Source organism: Malania oleifera, chromosome 8 (genome assembly GCF_029873635.1).
Source record: "Malania oleifera isolate guangnan ecotype guangnan chromosome 8, ASM2987363v1, whole genome shotgun sequence".
NCBI lineage: Eukaryota > Viridiplantae > Streptophyta > Magnoliopsida > Santalales > Ximeniaceae > Malania > Malania oleifera.
This window is the reverse complement of record NC_080424.1, coordinates 108,328,244-108,342,557: the sequence shown is the minus strand read 5'-3', so window position 1 is coordinate 108,342,557 and position 14,314 is coordinate 108,328,244.

Genomic DNA, 14,314 nt, shown 5'->3' with positions numbered 1-14,314 from the left:
ACACTGTTTGTACACGTAAATAAGTATATATACATAAAATAGTGTTTTGACAGACATAATTTGTAAAAATACATAATAAGATGATAATAATATAGGTATCATATGTGGGGCCCACAAGACTATGTGGGGTCAACATGAGTCTCGAAGCCACAAGACACTGTTTATATGTGTAAATAAGTACATAAAATAATGTTTTGACTGATATAATTTGTAAAAATATATGATAAAATAATAATAATATAGGTATCTTATGCGGGGCCCATAAGACTGTGTGGGGCCCACATGAGTCCCGAAGCCGTATGGAGGTTTACACGAGTCTCAAAGTTATGTAGGATGCATAAAATTGTATAAGAGTTATTCGAGTTACGTAGGATCCATTTGGGTGTCGAAGTTGTGTGGGGCCCACAAGACCATGTGGGGCTCACATGAGTTTTCAAAATTCAAATTTAATTTTTATTCAAAAATAAATAATAAAATAAATAAATACTAAAAATAGTTTAAAAGTAAAAACAATGATAATAATAATGATAATAATGATTAAGAAAAATAATAAAATAATTAATTAACTAATTGACTAATTAATTAGGTCAGTGATTAATTAAAAAATTTATTTTATGGGAATGGTGGCAAGCACTCCCACATGGCCTCCATCCCCATCCCATACTCAACCCATACCTTGCCCATCCCTTGCTCATTCTTTAATTTTTAAAAAATTATAATTTCACCCATCTCCCCACACTTTTATAAATTTCATTTCTTCCCCAAAATTTTCCTATAAATAGGGAGCTCTCAACCTTCATTTTTCACAACAATTTTCCAAGGAAGAGAAGAATTAGTGAGTGAAAGAATTTGTGGTGGAGATAGAATTTTTGAATAAGTTCTCACTCACCCACTCTTTCCGATCTCATTTCTTAAAGATAGTTATTGTGTTCGTAGCACGCGGTAAAAGAAGAAGGTAAGTAAATTTTGATTATGTTAGTTTTTTTTTTATATAAAATTTATACCCGAGTTTATTTTATAAGTAAATTTCAATTATGTTAATTAGTTTCACAAAATTTCCATGAGTTTATTTTTATGCATATTTAATTATATTAGTTATATCTTTAATATACTTGCATCTATTTTTGGGTTAAGAAATGTTCTAATCCCCTCGGGTAAATTTTTGGCATTTTTTTCTATTCAAAAATAAAATTATATATATTTTTAACACAAAAATTGTGTGGCATGAGTTTATTTCTACGTTGCATTTTTTTTTTTATGAAAATATGAGTAAAGATGAGATTTTTACGATATTATTTTAAATTGCATAAATTATAATAAGATGATTTTAAAACCCCTTATGGCAACGAAAGTTCAAAGTTACAGATGCTCGGTATCGCAACTTAAAGTTTATACGGATCAGAGTGCACCCACACTGTTTACAGAGTGGTTATTTATGTTAGTGGATTTCTCCTGAGTGCACACCTGGTTCCGGACCAGGACTTAATAAGGAAAATCTTACTTAAAGTTTACGAATATTGATTTAGTTTGGTCGGCCAGCCAGCTAAGTCCAGTTTTCGGACCGCACAACCCAGTCATGGGGGTAAACATGACTTACGGCAAAAAGGCCTAAAGGTGATTTTTATAATATCTGTTTATACATATTTAATTACGTGTACAAAGTTACTGATGATTTGAAGGAAAAGTGTAAGTTTACGTAAAAAAGATCATTTTTGTACTTAAATGACGATCTAAGGAAAACGTATAAGGAAAAGTATATGTATGTTTATTATTAAATGTTTATACAGTTTTAAAGTTAAAAGTTTAATTTAACAGTTATAATATATAATTATAAAATTTTACAGTTGTAATTGATGACAAAAGTTTTATGCAGAAAATTTTAAATTTATATTTATTCTAAAAGAAAATTTTGAAGTTATAGTATTAAATATTATTTTACGAAATTTTTAAAAAACTCATTTTGGCCACACACTAATAATAATCTTATTTACTTACTGAGCGTCGTCTCACTCCAATCATATTTTTATTTCAGATAACTTGAAGAGCATGTTGGAAATCAGGTTTAGCAAGCATGCGGGTGGGGATTAGAAAAATAAAGATTAATTAGAAATATTAGTATGATTTCAGATATTTATGTTTGTGTAATTTTCTTCTTTTGAAATAAACGATTGTAATGTGGATAATTAGCGCTCTGGTTTAATAAAAATTGAGTTTATTTGCTTCCGCTGTAAATCAGTAGTAAAAAGTTAATATCCCATGCCCATCGGGGTCGGGGTGTTACAACTTTGCCCATTTAAATTTTTCTTTTTATTTTCTTATTTATTTATTTTTTATTTTCTGGGTTCGGGTTTCTACAATTATAATTAATAAGGTTGAAAATTCATATGGGTTTATGGGTTAAGTGGGTACACTCATCTTATCCAAATTAAAAATAGTGGTTTTAAATGGATTACCCATTTATGACCCATATAATTATATAGCTATATATATATATATATATATATATATATATATATATATATGTGTGTGTGTGTGTGTGTGTGTGTGTATGTATGTATGTATGTATGTATTTTAGTTTAAATAAGTTTGGATATTAAAAGGGGGAGGGTTATATAAATCAACATAACTTTAAACTCAAATGAATTTCATGGTTTCAAACATAATACGTGCATTTGCGCACTATGCATGTAGAAATTATGAAAGAAGACTTTTGATCTACCACTACTTTCAATCTTTTAAAGTTGCTTCTTTTCTTTTCTTTCCTTTTTTTGTTACTCATTGAATTTGATTTTTTCATTAGAGGGGTCTCGCACGTTCTGCCGTAGCCCTTCTAAATACTTCGGTGTAAAAAGTTTGTAAAATTAAATATCTTCATATACTCATGCACATGTATGCATTATTTTAAGAAAACGGGACGAGATGATAAAAAGAAATAAAAGTTCATTAAGAAGCTTATGGGGCCAAGATGTACACGGTTCGGTAGGTCCTTGTCCACCCCATATTCTCCTCATGTTATCTCAAGTTTAACTGAAAAGATGTCTCAATATTCTCTAATCATTAGAAATTGTGTTATCTCAAGATTAACTCGATGCAGAAAGATGTTTTGATATTATCAATTCACTGATGTTATATTTGACAACATAAATTTGAGACTTTGAATTCAGATTTTGGTCATTTTAAATAAATTTTAATATAATTTTATATTAAATTTCATTCAAATTCAAATTTAAAACCTCTCTAAACATAGGGCGAGAGTCCTCAAAAAGCTAAAAGGAATGCTTTACGACCTCCACTTTTTTTTTTTGAATTAATTTCCATTCATAAAAAAAAAAAAAAAAACCTAAGTATCATGCATTTTGTGAAGAACTTTCTTCTCTTATTAATTAAAAAAAGCTTTTAACTTTTTGAATTTTCTAATAAAAAAAATCACTACAAATTAAAATCATTAAATATTTTTACATATTCATACATGCTCACATGCTTTAATTTTCGTTTAATTTTTTGTTTTTTGGTAAAAACAAGAGGACAAGATGATGAGAACCAATAGAAATTCATTTGAAAACCTATTGCTAAGGTGTATAGCTCCAAATTATTAGTGTCTTGGAAGAGGTAGGTGAATACTCTTCTCCTTCGAAGGGAAAATTTGGCCTCTATTTTTTATTTGAAATTCTACTTTTAAAAAAAAAAATGTTAGATATAATACGTTTGATGATTTTTTTTTTGTTGTTAGTTAAAAGCCAAGTTTTTAAATTTTATTTTTTCAATCACTTTAAAAAAGCTTCCTACAAAATCATATATGTATTCACGCATGCGTAAGCACATGTGTATGTATGTGTGGGGTGTGTGTAAGTTAGGGGCGAGCATAATTCTGTTTTAACCAAATTAACTGAGCAAATTTAATCGGTTTAGTTTTATAAGTTGGTAAATTCAATTATTTGGTTTTCGGTTTGGTTATGGAGAAAGTGAATTTTGATTAACCGATTTAATCGAATTATATAATTAATTAATAAATAAATAATACAAAATTATATTAAAATTTGTTCAAATCTATCCAAATTCAAATCAAAGATCTAAAATCCATGCATTTAAAGGCAGTTTTATAAATACTTTTTTTTATTATTAATTAACGATTAAACCTTTAATGCTTTTCCTTTTTCAAAAACTTTAAAAAATATTATATACATATTTAACTACGTGTTCATGCATATGTAAGCGCAAAAGCATGTATGTTGGGGGTCTATGTATGTGCGTGTTTTTTGTTTTGTTTCTTTTTTTTTTCATAAAATAATAGAATGATAATGAGACAAAATAAATAAATAAATAAAAGTTTGTCGAGAAGCCCTATCAAGCTAAGCTACATAGAAGTTAGTAGGCTATCTTAAACCCTATAGTTCTCTTTATCTCCTATTACGATCCACTTGAGATCTTCTAAATAAATATTTTATTTTCAAATATTAATGTCCTTGGGGAGTTATCATAGGGTTAGCCCGTTCCATGCTCCTACCCCCTTTTTGAATATTATTTTATAAAATAAAAGTTGAGTAAAACATTTTGCTAACCAAAATTTAAGCCCTGCTTTGTGGTGAAAACCATTATCCATTTTTAAATTTTAATTTTTTTCAATAAATTTTAAAAAAATATAATTTTTTTTTTGAAAAATTCACACTAAAATGGCATAAAAAAACATTTTTAAATTTCAAAATATTTTTATTTTTTACTTTTAGATTTCAAAATAATCACAAAAAAAAAGAGGACTTATGTTTCAAATCTTTAAATTTTATATAAGATAATGTATGAAGTTACGAGTTCTGGAACTTGGATTTGAATTTTAATAGATTTGGAAAAACACTAGATACATAATTCGCGCAAATGAAAGTTTAATATCTGAATTACACGCTATTATATAAAAGTAAGAATCGAAATTTAGAAAAGATAACAAAAAAGATGTCTTCTAATTTTTTTTTTTATATAAATTTTCAAATTTTAAAAATAAGGTGATATTTTTGTAATTATTTAAAAATTATAAATAAAAAATAAAATTATTTTCACAAACAAATAGTGACAAAACTAGTTATTGTTGTTGATTAATCTTCATATAAATGTCTTAAAAATTAAAAATTAGTTCATTTTTTGAAAAAACAAAATGGAAATGAAAATTGTTTTTTTATAACTAAATGGGCCTCAATTTAAGACAATAAATTTTATTTTTTGAAAGTTTTAGAAATATACATTTGAGACTTTTAAAAAGCTAAAAGTTTGTTTTTGTTCTTTTAATAGATTACTCTAATGTCACTTTTTTTTTTTTTGAAAATCTTACAAAATTATCGATCCTTTAATTATATTTCCTAAAATACACCAATTTTTGGCTATTTTGAAAATTTTCAACACATCATATATTTTTTTATCAAATCCTCTCAGTTTACTTTTTCTTTTTAATAATTATTTTTCACTAGCGCTCAAATAATTTATACAACTTAAATTAACTTCGTATTATTAATTCATTTCTAAAAGTTTATTTTCATCGATCACAAAAGGAACAAACGAAGGGACAATCATCTCAAATGACATTATAATACAACTTGTTACTGTCTAAAAATTGAACAGGACCCAGATCATACTCTAGGGATCACTCTGATGCCTAAGAAAGAGACAATTGAGAGGTTATGAATTGCAACAGTAAAAAAAAAAAAAGTGAGTATGAGTGAGATGCTTTACCTCTTCTTCAAGTCCCTTTTTATAGTGAGAGAGATTGATCCTTCATTAATCCGGCATTGATGAGCACATTAATGCGCTTATGGGGGGTTATAAAGTTTTATGAACGGTTTAGTCCGAACCACCATGCTGCTATGGTTAGTTTGTTTAGACCAATATCCCACTGCTTCTCGGTTTCGCCCGAGCAGTATTGCTACTACTGTTGGACTAATCCGAGCTGCATCTTGTGTGAACTTTCTTAGCCACGTCACCTTGATTCATTTTATAAAAGCTGAATCTAAATTTTAATTAAAATAAATAATTAAAGTTTAAAATGAACTTGTAAGTAATTGATAAATTATTCACAAATTTATTATAAAACTAATAACAAACAAGGAAATCGATTGATTCTCTAAAATTGCACATAATTAGAAACAAGAATCAATAATTTCAAAATATTTAATATATACCCTCTTAGCCTAAAAAAATCATAACAAAAAGTATAATTGCATTCTATTCTTTAAATTAAGGGAAAAAAAATAAAAATATTATTAAAAATGAGTGTATTTTTTTTTGGCCTTTTGCACTTGTCATTGAAAAGATACTCCAATTATTATGTCATTGAATTCAAAATTTGAAACATCTTTTGGCCGACCCAAAGTTGTGGTCTAAATTCAAAGTTATTCCCATAGTAATTATCCGTTTGTTATAATAAAAAAAAAAATACGATTTACAGCAAATTTTTACAATAAAAAAAATCATAAATTGCAGAAAATAAATCATTTTTCTAAAGAAATAACAAAATTTCGATATATAATGCAAAAAATAAAATATAAATAAATAATATTTTAAGGGTGTATTAAGTAGAAATACGACTGGATTGATATCGTACACGGGTACACATGAGACCTAAGTAGACAAAGGGTCGGACTTAAAAGCACAATTAACACAAATGCTCTCTGGTTCAAAAATAATATTTAGAACTTTTTTCTTTAAATTCTTACCATATTTTTAGTGTATATAAATAAAATGGAATCGAGATGAATGGAATTAAATTTTTTAGAAATATGAGTAGGTTGATCTGTGTACACGAAACATATGCAACATAAATTTTGCATTTAAAAAGACAAAAAAATGTGACTAATACAAAATTCCCTCGATCTCAAAACAATATTTAGAACTATATATTTAAGTTCTTTAATGGGTATTTAGTATGTAAAAATAAATTGGAATGGAATTAATTTTTTTAGAAATATGAGTAGATCGATCTATGTAAAGATGAGACATACATAATAAAAGATCTGCCTTTAAAAAAATAATGAGAAAAAAAAAATGTGACCAATACGAAATGTCCTCAATCTCAAAGCAATGTTTATAACTATATCTTTAAGTTCTTTACTAGGTATTTAGGATGTAGAAATAAAATAGAATTGAGCGTGAAATTAAAATTTTCATTTGATTTCATTATGTCCTTTATTGAAGTTTTTATTTTATATCTTGTTCCATTTCACTAACTGAAAATAAAAATAATTTTCTTTTGAAAGCCTTTTTTTAACATTAAATATCCTTTAAACATTAATTTTCTAGCATTTTATGCTCATGGTTGAGATTAATATCTCATAAATTTTTTTATTTAATTTTTTAATAAAATTTATAAAAATATGCAATATTTAACACACCACAAATATTTTAATTCTGCTTCAATATCAATATGAAGTTTTGGCTAAATTCCTAACAATAATATGTATGCTATTATACTATGTTAGCAGGCGAGAAGAAGAAGAGTTCTAGGAAAGCAGAGAGCAGGAGACAGTATTTGGAAAATGTTCTCGCACAATTCTCATTAATTAACGAGTGTATAAATACAACAAAAAAGAAATATTGTGTAACTGAAACAATTTGTTACAAAAAGAATATATGAAACTGAAAAAGGAATAATACAATAAACAATCATAACCAATTATAGAGATGCTGATTCTTGCACACCAACTGTTTGTGAAAAGGCTTCCTTGTGTGCAGTTGGGTTGTATAGTTTAATACGTCCTTCGAGTCCAATGGTGTATCAATAATATTGAGACTCGATTTGAACCGAAAAAATTTGTTAGAAACCAATGGTTTTGTCAAAACATTCGCAATCTAATCTTAGGAGCTAATGAAAGAAACTTTAAGCGAGTTGGCAGCCACCCGATCTCGAACAAAATGAAAATCAATATCCATATGTTTTGTTCTTGAGTGAAAAACTGGATTAGTTGATAGTTAAGTCGCCCCTAGGTTGTCACACATAAAGTGGAAGGTTTTACGATAGGGTTGAATGTATCATGGAAGTCAACATCTGGTTGTTGATGAAACCCTTGTGCAACTAGACGTGCCTTCCGTCGCTCAAAAGAACCATCAGTAAGGGTTTTGGTGCGAAAGATCCACCGGCATCCCAGTACATTCATATGAGGTACAGGCGGTACCAAAGTCCATGTCTGATTTCAAGTGAGAGTGTCGTACTCTTTGAACATGGCCTCATTCCATTCAGTGTGTTTGTTGGCCTCGGAAAAACTTGAAGGATCATATGGTACACCTGCAAAGATAGTAAGACAATTTCGAGTGGGGTATAGTATGGTTCCATTAGTAAAACTCTGTGGACAGGATGAATTGGTGTGGGATTGAGGGATGATAGGGGAACGAGGTGGGATAAGACAAGGGTTAGGATTGGACAAAGTAGGAGATGAAGGGGGTGCAGGGGAAGGATCAGAGGAAGGGGGTGATATTGGTGAGAGGATTGGGGTGGATATTGGGGGAGATGGAGTCGGGGTCGGGATGATAGGAGATGGAGATACATGGGTGCTTGGATGAGGACCTAGGATAAAGGAAGGAAATATGGGTAGGGGGGCGGTTGGGAAGGAGATGGATGAGGAAATGGTTAAGGCTTGGTTTTGGAGAGAGGGAATGGATATTCATTGAATATGACATCACGGTAAATGTACAAGTGATTTGTATTTAAATCAAGACATTTGTAGCCTTTGTGTGCAGGACTGTAGCCTAAAAAGAGACAGGATATGGACCAGAAGTTCAATTTGTGAAAGGAATATGGTCGAAGGTTGGGCCAACATTCACACCCAAAAACTTTAAGAAACTTGTAGTCAGGCTCTTGATGATAGACCAAGGAGTAGGGAGATTTGTTCTTTAGGACAAGTGTGGCTAAGAGATTAATCATAAAAATAACAGTTTCAAAAGCTTCAGGCCAATATGAGAATGGAAGAGATGAGTGGGCCAGGAGGGCTAGGCCTGTTTCTACAATGTGACAATGCTTTCTTTCCAAAAGGCCATTTTACTGGTGTGTGTGAGGACAAGAGAATTTGTGAGTAATGCCAAGTTGTTTGCAAAAGGTGGTGATAGGTTGAAACTCACCTCCCCCATATGTTTGTAAGGTGATGAGTTTGGTGTTAAAGAGTCATTCAATGAATGTTAAAAAAGTGGTGAAAATATGGAAAACATGAGACTTTGACTTGATGGGAAAAATTCAAGTGAAGTGGGTAAAGGAGTCCACAAAAGAAAGATAATATTTGTAACCATTTCGTGAGACATAGTGGGTTGGACCCCATAGGTCGACACATAACAATTGTAAAGGCCTGGTATAATGGGCCTGTTTTGATGAAAAAGGAAACTGATGACATTTTGTTAGGGGACATTCAGAACATTGAAACACATAATCTGTAATGACCCAAAGAATAATGGTATTTAAATAATGAAGAGGGAGATAAATGGAAACAGGAATAGAAGGAGGCAGCCGACTTCGTCAACGAACACTTCGCGTTTGTTGACGACATTGCATTTTGTAGGTGATAATTCTACGAAATTTCCCAAGCCTCGTCGACGAACACAGGGGTTTCATCGACGAGGGTTCTTCAGGATCTCATCGACGAGGTCCCGTCTCGTCTACGAGAAGATACCGAGAGAGGATTTTTGGGATGGCTGAAATTCGTCGACAAGGGTGCAGGTCCGTTGACAAACTTTCTACAGGACTCGACGATGAGGTGACGTGGCTCGTCGACGAATCCCGCAGTATAAATAGTGCTAAACTTAGTTTTCTTGCACAGAAAACTCACCGAACCCTATTTTCTCTCTCCTCTACGGCCCTTCCCCCTTCTCTTTTCTATTTCGGCCCCATCGGTCGCCAGATCGACGATCTGAGGCCACCACGACGCTCCTAGCGGAGTTCTATTCAAATCTGCTGGGGCGGATCATCGGTGGGATCGAGTCGAATTTCTTCCCAAAATCAGGGTAAGATCTTTTAGTCAATTTTTGGCCTTCTGGCAGTTGTAGGAAATGATGTAAGCAAAGAATATTGATATTCTGTTATGCCAAATGTTTTTTTCAAGGTGTCGTGTAGGAAACCCTGCGGGGGTAGGACCGGTATACGATAAGGGTTTTTTAATAGTCAGGTAAGGGAAATATGCTATGCTAGGCAGTTTTAAAATGATTTTCAATATGAAATGTATATTTTTACCGGATTATTATTCACAGCGAAAATTAATACAATTTATTCATTATTTATAATATGTTTTAAATTACTGTGTGACTTGAGAATATAGATATAGTACAAAGACATGCTTTACAGTAATTTTCAGAGCTATGTTTTACAGATTATACAGACAGTGAATATATTTAATAGTAACTACAGAATACCATGATCATACAGTTGATACAAATGCAGCTTACAGTACCATGACATATAGTTTTACAATTTATTTTAGAAAATACAATTGAAACAGATACAGTTTATTACAACGTCATGGTTTATACAGTTATTACAGAATCATGGTAAAATAGATAGTTGTATATAGAGATGTATTATATAGTATCAGACCCTGTTGGACTGTTACATATTACAGAGCACGGTATCGTAGCTATATACAATATAGAGTGCAACCATCTATTCAGATAATACGTGGTATAAATATCGATCGTATAGAGCCCATGAGTGGACAGGTTCCCCATCAAATATGGGTTGAGGAGGGTTGATCAGATCGATGGAGTATAGTGGTTTATCTTGATCGGCCAACCAGGGAAGATCCCACTTACAGGCCGCACAACCCTATCATGAGGGGTTAAATCATGACACACAGTTATCCACAGGAAAGTTTTCAGTTATTATTATGTTTATATAGATTTATAGAGATAGAAAATATATATATATATATATATATATAAATATATTAGAAGTATTTTGAGTAGAAACCTAAAGTACAGATATGTTAAGCAACAAGGAAAATGTGATGGTTTATATTACTGGTATTGTATTTACAAATTTAGTGATACATGATTATATAGTAATAGATTTTCATAATATTGTAACTCATTTGCCACACACTATCAATAACATATTTAGTCTTACTGAGTATTGGTTCATCCCATTACTTTAATATTTTTCAGGTGATCCAGGTCGGCAAGCAGACCAAACTCGCAGATAGAGGGGCCTCAGTATTGCCCTGAAAGTAGAGTGAGTATTTTGGGAGTATTTTTGTATAGCCCTAGCCAATTAAGGGTATTTTGAAAAATATTTTAGCACTCTGGTATTGTATATAATTATATATAGTTATGTTTATTTGAATTCCACTTCTTACTGCTTAGGTTGATGGTTGGGTTTAATCCAATTTGGTATCAGTGCATTATAAATGTTATAGTATATACATATGTATATATATAAATAAATCATAACTGGAAAATAAATAGTAGGTCGTTACATAATCAGTGAGAGATAATGGGTGGACCAAGGTTAAAGAAGGGTGACCAAGCCTTCGATGCCATTGATCCATGGAGGTTCGTTCCCCAATAGGTTGATGGAGATGATGGAATGGTTGTAGTTGATGGAAAATGGTAGAGACCATCATGGGTTGGACCAGTGAGGAGGATTTTCTCGATTGCCTTGTCATTCACACAAAAATAAGTGGAGTGAAACTTAAAATAACAAGAATTATCAATACAAAATTGAAGAACATACACTAAATTTTTAGTAATTGACGAAACATGTAGAATATTTTTGAGAAGAAATGAAAAGGAGCTCCAGGAGAGGGAGGTATCACTGGAGTTTGCAATTGGAAGGCCATTGCCATCACTCACACGTATGGTCTCACCACCTACATATGCTTCAGAAGATAAGTTCAAGTTAGAGAGGTCATTTGTGAGATGATGAATGGCTGTAGAATCGGGGTACCAAATTGATTCAGAAGGTAGAGTCTGCGCAGTGTAGTGAATAGAGAAATTGCTAAGAGCTTCAAATTGATGTGCACGGTTGAATCGTTGGCGACACTGCATAGCTATATGGCCTGCCTTGTTGCAGACATGACAAATCGGACGGTGGGCGTTGTAGTGCTGAGATGACTGCGGCGGAGAAGATGATCGGCCACCACGAGAAAAGTAGGAAAACCGATTGGGACCATGACCTCGACTATGGCGTCCTCCATGATTAGGACGACGACCTCGCTGGTTTCGTGTAAACAAGGTGAAATTTGCGGCTGGTTCAATAGATGCAGAGATGGGTAGATTTGTGAGAGCCAGCCAAGATTCATGGATGAGCAGTAGCTGGTAGAGCTCATGGAAGGAGACAAGGGTGGGTCTGGGGTGATGAAGTGTTCGTATGTGGAGCCAAGCCCATTCAATAGGTATGTGACAAGCTCTCTGTCGGAGAGAGGGTTACCAATGGCTATGATGGAGTCAGCAAGAAGACAGACTCTGCCAATCGGAGATGGATTGCTCACATCAAGAGAGATTTGTGAGTTGGAAGCGAATTTGGAATTCTTTGGCATGAGCTTGAGAGGAGAACATGGAAGAAATTGAAGTCCATAGATGATAGGAGGTTTTGGAGGCCAGTACATGACCTAAAATGGAGTATGAGAGAGAGGAAAGAAGGATTCGGAGAACCAATTAATCAGTATGCCTCCATGAGTGATGGTCGGGATTTGGTTTTGGGTTCGATTGGGAAGGATTTGGAAGAAATTCCGGGGGATGGGTGGACGAGCCATCAACAAAGCCGAAGAAGTCTTGTCTACAAAGTTAAGCCGAGATTTGGGCATTCCACAGTAGGTTTTTGTTGGTGGATAGCTTGGTGGTGACGATGTGTGAGAAGGCTGGAGCAGCTGAGAGGTATGGGGAAGAAGGAGATGACAGACTCACTGCCATTGAAGTTAGAGAGACTTTGGGTCGGAGAAGGCTCTGATACCATGTTAGCAGGCGAGAAGAAGAAGAGTTCTTGGAAAACAAAGAGCAGGATATTGTATTTGGAAAATGTTCTCGCACAGTTCTCATTAATTAACCAAAAAAGAATATTGTGTAATTGAAACAATTTGTTACAAAAAGAATATATGAAACAAAAAAAATGAATAATACAATAAACAATCATAACTAATTACAGAGATGCTGATTCTTTTGCACACCAACTATTTGTAAAAAGGTCTCCTTGTGTGTAGTTGGGTTGTATAGTTTAATATACTATTTGTTTGCATTGACAAGTAAATAATAACAATATAAGAATAAAATTTAATTATATGACAATAATTATAATAATAACTATTATTACCAATTTTATGACCCTAATAATAATAAATATAAATAATAGTTTTTATGATAATGTATGCAATTAATTTTTGGTGTTTTTGAATTAAAAATATAAAAATCATAACAATCAATAAAAAATTTTATAATTAAATAATAAATAATATAGTTATTATAAAATCTCTCAATTTAAGATATTTATTAGACTTATTTTTCACATATTGCATGAACTCTGATAGAAATACAAAAATAAATAATTATAATGATTTTATAGTAATAATGAATAATAATAACAAGTAAGAAAAAGATAATTTCCTCTGAAAATAATAAATAGTTGGGAAATTTTAGCCCATAAAATTAAATTTTTGCTAAAATTTAAACTTATCGTGTAGAATTTTCATGGTTTAATAGAAACGACTACTCAACGTTTTAGATTTTAAATTTTCAAAAGTTTAAGAAGATAACTCGAATTAAATGTCTCTTGCGATGATTCGACCCCTAACTCTGACGAAATCATAAAGATTAGGTAATAAGAAAGAGATTTATTACCTCGCATTTAAATAAGAGGTTGTGATTCAATTCTTAATATGTCAATAATATAAATAAGATTCGAAAATTAATAAATTTATTATTCAGACGTTCGGTTTTAAGAAACACGTGATTAAAAATTTCAAATCTATAAAAAAATTGTTATTACTATACAAATCTAAATTAATAACAAATATATATTCTTAAAAAAAACTATATACAAACATGAAATTTCCAAATCATTTAGAATCCTAAACTTTTTTTAAACCAAATAAAAAATAATAATTGTGACTTGTTTGGGAAGTTAGAAACCCTTTTTCAAGAAGCATAATTTTAGGCATTTAAAAAATGAAAAAAATCTAAGAAAATATTGGGTTTTAAAAAAAAAATCACCCCAACAAACAGCACATATAGGCCCCTAATTATTATACTTGGAGTTATAATGAAGAAAACTTGAAAGGGTAAAGAAATAAAAGGGGAGGGAAAAAAATAGCGAAAAATAAAAAAATAGAAACATCACATCGAAACTCGTTCGAGTACAGTAAATCTAGGT